Source organism: Saccopteryx bilineata, chromosome 5 (genome assembly GCF_036850765.1).
Source record: "Saccopteryx bilineata isolate mSacBil1 chromosome 5, mSacBil1_pri_phased_curated, whole genome shotgun sequence".
Classification (NCBI taxonomy): Eukaryota; Metazoa; Chordata; class Mammalia; order Chiroptera; family Emballonuridae; genus Saccopteryx; species Saccopteryx bilineata.
In genome coordinates this window covers 25690393-25695585 of record NC_089494.1, presented here as the reverse complement: position 1 = coordinate 25695585, position 5193 = coordinate 25690393, and the positions used below count along the sequence as shown (strand labels likewise).

The following is a 5193-nucleotide window of genomic DNA, read 5'->3' as shown; positions in this document are numbered from 1 at the left end:
TTACCAAAGCTATATCACAGATTTATGACTTCATAGAAGAAAAGATGTTGCTGTTGAAATTGGAAAGGTAAAGTATCATTCATATCATGTGAAGGGTACATGCTATCCGCATGACATTGCTGGTGATATTAACCTTGATCGTGTGGCTGATGGAGCTCTTGACAGACTTCACCCCAAACCCATAACCTGGTCTGATCATGAGAAAAACTCCAATTGAACCTGAATCAAGGGATATTCCACAAAATTCCTGGCAAACACTAAATAAATCAGAAAAAACCCAGGAACTGCATTATTCCATACGTAGATGGGACATAAAAGTGAGACCAAGAGACATTGATAAGAGTGTGGTGGTTATGGGGGGAGGGGGGAGAGGGAGAGGGAAGGAGGAGGGGGAGGGGCACAAAGAGAACTAGATAGAAGGTGACAGAGGACAATCTGACTTTGGGTGATGGGTATGCAACATAATTGAACAACAAGATAACCTGTACATGTTATCTTTGAATATATGTATCTTGATTTACTGACATCACCCCATTAAAAATAAATAAATAAATAAAATTATAAAAAAAAATAGTCATGGCGATTAAAATCCAGGGAAGTCTGAGAAACTGTCACAGTCTAGAGGAGCCTAAGGAAACATAATGACAAATGTAATATACTGCCCTAGATAGAATCTTGGAATAAAAAATTAACATAGGTGAAAACTAAGGAATTCCGAATAAAACGTGGCCTTCAGCTAATAATCATGTAACAATATTGGTTCATTAGTTATGACAAATGTATCATACTAAAGGGAGATGCAAACAACAGGGGAAACTGGATGTAGAGTACATGGAAACTCTCTTCTCAACTTTTCTGCTAATCTAAAGCCTTTTTTTTTTTTTATTGAGACGGTGAGCAAGAGACAGACAGAAAGACAGACAGGGACACACAGAAAGGGAAAGAGATGAGAAGCATCAACTTGTTGTGGCTCTTCAGTTGTACATTAATTGCTTTCTCATATGTATCTTGACTGGGGAGCTCAAGTTGAGCCAGTGACCTCTTGCTCAAGCCAGCAACCTTGGGTTTCAAGCCAGCTACCTTTGGGCTCAAGCCAGTGACCATGGGGTCATGTCTATGATCCCACGCTCAAACCAGCAACCCTGCACTCAAGCTGGTGAGTCTGCACTCAAGCCAGATGAGCCTGCGCTCAAGCCAGTGACCTCAGGGTTTTGAACCTGGGCCCTCAGCGTCCTAGGTCAATGCTCTATCCACTGTGCCACTGCCTGGTCAGGCTAAAACTTTCTAAATAAAAAAAAAGTATTAAAAAAAACCCCTAGGAACTAAAATGAAGTATAAAATCTCATTCTTAGTCAATATTTTTTTTGTGTTTTGACTAGAGAAGCCACCTCTAAAAATTAGAGAAGGAACCTCTAAAAATATTCACAATTTGTAACACTGCAGCCTTGTGGTGTTTTAAAAACTGGTTTGTCCTATTGGACACAATGCATGCGTCAGTTAGACATTATTAAAATTATGTGTGGAGAAAGAAGAATTTAGTGGCTTTCTGAAAGTATGTTCTTGAGTAATTTTATATGATAATCAGAATCAAAATGAAATTTCCCTCTTCTTGACTCCTCCTTTTTATGGGACTGTGTGACAAGAGTGACTTCTAAGGAGAAAGAAGGGCAACAGCTGAGGAGTCATATTCCCAGTGACAGCTGATACGCTCCCTGCCCAGATCTTTCAAGTGCTCCTCATGCTTAACTGTACCATTTGCTGTACAAGCTTTTTTTAGACACTTACCACAGTGCAGGGGAAGGGCAGAGGGACAAGTTCATTACTAAAGATGGCTCTTTACATTCTACCTTCTCATCTTGGGTGGGTTTTCTACCGCATGGTCAGGATTCGACACACAGCAATCTGTATCTCATATTATAGGTTTTAGGTTCTCTTTGACTCAGATAAAATACTTGTTTTCTTTTTGGGAGGTTGGGCCGAGGAAATGAGAGCAACCAGTATTTTCCCTTCATGTCACTGATCCTTGTAACAGCCCATCATGCTTAACGACTGACTAGGCAACCACACATGCTGTGGTTTTCTTTATTCCACACATACCACCAAATACATGCTCAGCTCTATTATAAGAGGTGTTAAGATTACCAGGTGAACAAGATGGATTTGATTTCTGATCTCTTGAAGTTCTGTTGGAGACTGGGGACCGTGAAAGATAGCAATCAACCAAATAAAATGACTGCAAGTTGTCACAAGAAATGTAAAGAAAACAAACCAAGTGCTATGAAAATAATTACTTGAGGTAAGGTGCACAGCCACTTTACGTATTAGCCTGTCTGGGGAACTGCTATTTCAGCTTAGAAGGAGACCTTTTCTTGGTAGTTGGTAGGCGTCACATAATTCCATTCCATAGCAACTCTTCCTCCAAGATTTTAGCTCTTGGTCGACATACCCACTATGCCCAATAATTTGCTTACCAAAGCTTTTCTATCACCTGCAATTTATTTCCTTGTCTGAGCTTTGTGTGTGAATTACAACCCACATTTGGTAGATGAGATCTCTGTGGAAATCACATCTTTTTATTGACTTTTCCACTTAACAAATTGAATGAAAAGTAGAGTGCATGGTTCTGAATCTCTCAAGCCTAATAAGTAGCGTCTATTAAACCTCACAGTATTCCAGTCATAATTTGTCCCATCAGGAGTCAGACTGTATTTCTGATTTATTCAAATAATGATTATGTAGTTCATAAAGCCCAACCTCAAAGATAAAGCAAGTGGTGAGTAGTTAAATTATTCCTCTATCAGAATATTGACTAGAGAAATCTAGTTTACTTCTCACTATGTGACCACTGACAATTACGTTAGCTTCAGAGAGACTTAAATATCAAATGAGCGGAATGTATGCGGTAAGAACGAATGTTTCTCTTCACTGCAAAGTTCTGATTTTTGCTTTTTGAATGGCGTCATTATTATAAATGGCCATCTATTGAGGGTTAATGTGCATTATCTTCATCAGTCCTTTCCATGCTGAGGTAGATGTATAATTTCCACTTTACAAAGAAAAAGACTCAGAAAGTATTGCTCTAGTTACAGTACATGTGTCCAAAACTAGAAATAGAACCTGGTTTTGATGCAATCTAAAGCCTAAGCTCTTAACCATTGCTTCCTACTAGCTGAGCGAAGAACGTTACATGTGAAAAACTATGTGGAATGAGCCTCAGTTGTTCAGTTATGATAGAATTAAATGTTAGCTTGTAAAAAGGGACCCACTTTAAGGTTACCTTTCAGAAGAAGAAGGCAGAAAGACAGGACAGAAGCAGGAGACGCCAGTGGTGATGTGGGTGTCAGAGACACGTTGGGAGTGCTGGGAACTACAGCACGGAAGGGGGCTCACCATAGTGATGGAATCACACCCCTGGAATTTACGATCCAGAGAAAACACATATATATGCAGGACCATTTATTAATGGGATCATTTTCTGTGGAAGTTGCAAGAAAAACTCCAAAGGACAGTCAACAGGCTGGATTTGATCTGTCCCCCTCGTCTTCATTCATTGCTCTGTTCCCTTTGCAGCTTATGCCATGGTCACACTGACTGTGTGTCAAATAAGTTTGCAAATATGATGTATATGTTTGCTCGCTTATAGTTTGCATTGGGTGTGGGGGACAGGCTGTAAGCAGGCAGGGTCCTTATAGCCTAAGGCTTAGTTTTAAGGCTAAGCCTTTCCCACCCTTTTAATACTAAGATTTTTTAAACACTAAGCTTTTCCCCACACCCTTGACTTTTGTATGATGTGAGGTGGTGCACTCTTATGAGAAATCCCATTTATGCCTGAGATGAGTGGCTTTGAATTAGAGACTTCCTTATTTATATACTGGCTTAAACACTTTAATTTTTACACTATAAAATAAAGGAGACAAGGGGCTCCCGCGCTCAGTTCCTGAAATTAGCATTGCAGAGGAGAGGCAGCCAAGATGGCGGAGTGCTGAAGGAGAAGCCAGTTTGTGCAGAGTTTCTGCAGAGAGAAGGAGATGGGAAACAGAGGTGAATAAAGCTGGTGAGCTAGAAACCTTTGATTCTAGGAATACTCAGATGAGTCAGTGGCTTTGGGAGCACTGAATGGAAAGAGTTTTCTCACTGTATGTATTTCTCACCCGCTGGGTGCGAGCTAGGATTAAAGGTAATGGCCCACCAGTTTATGGCTCCATTGTTTCATTACTGGCTGTCCGAATCAAATGCGAACCTGCAAGGTCCAGGCAACTGTGATTGTGGCCATGGCTACTGGCTTTACACTGACCTTCCCCACTCAGGGCCTGCCATTGTTGTATCCTTTGCCTGGAATACTTGCCCACACAGCTTTTATGGCTACCTCTTGAGATCATTTAGATTTTAGTCCTAAGTGTTACATCTTTAGAAAGACCTTCTCCAATCATACTCTTTAGCAGCTCCTATCCTGGCCATTCTTTAGGTGGCCAGCATTTGGTTTTATTTTCCTCAGAATCTTCATAAGTTTAGTGTTTAAAGTTTTGTTGTCTAATATATTTAGGAAGTGAACTCCATGAGATCATGGATTCATCTGCCTGACTGTGTACTGCATCTCAAGCTTCCAGCTCATAGTAAGCTCAAAACAACTATTTATTGAATGTATGAATGAATAAATGACACCTGGCTGGTTGGCTCTGTGGTAGAGCAGTCAGCCCTGCGTGTGGAAGTCCCGGGTTGATTCCTAGTCAGGGAACACAGGAGAAGCGACCATCTGCTTCTCCACCCCTCGCCCTCCTTCTCCTTCTCTCTCTCTCTCTTTCCCTCATGCAGCCATGGCTCAATTGTTTTGAGCCAGTAGGCCTTGGGCACTGAGGATGGCTCCATGTCTTCATCTCAGGCACTAAAAAACAAACAATGGGCCCTGGCCAGTTGGCTCAATGGTAGAGCGTCTGCCTGGCATGCAGAAGTCCCGGGTTCGATTCCCGGCCAGGGCACACAGGAGAAGCGCCCATCTGCTTCTCCACCCCTCCCCCTCTCCTTCTTCTCTGTCTCTCTCATCCCCTCCTGCAGCGGGGCTCCATTGGAGCAAAGATGGCCCGGGCGCTGGGGATGGCTTCTTGGCCTCTGCCCCAGGTGCTAGAGTGGCTCTGGTCACAACAGAGCGATACCCCGGAGGGGCAGAGCATCGCCCCCTGGTGGGCATGCTGGGTG

General features: G+C 42.3%; 1 non-coding gene across 1 annotated transcript; it reads left to right on the top strand.

Annotated features, from left to right (window-relative positions):
• Positions 1-4900: 4900 nt before the first annotated feature.
• TRNAA-GGC (transfer RNA alanine (anticodon GGC)) lies at positions 4901-4976 on the top strand. Its single transcript has one exon. It is a non-coding gene; the product is annotated as a tRNA-Ala (tRNA).
• Positions 4977-5193: the final 217 nt, after the last annotated feature.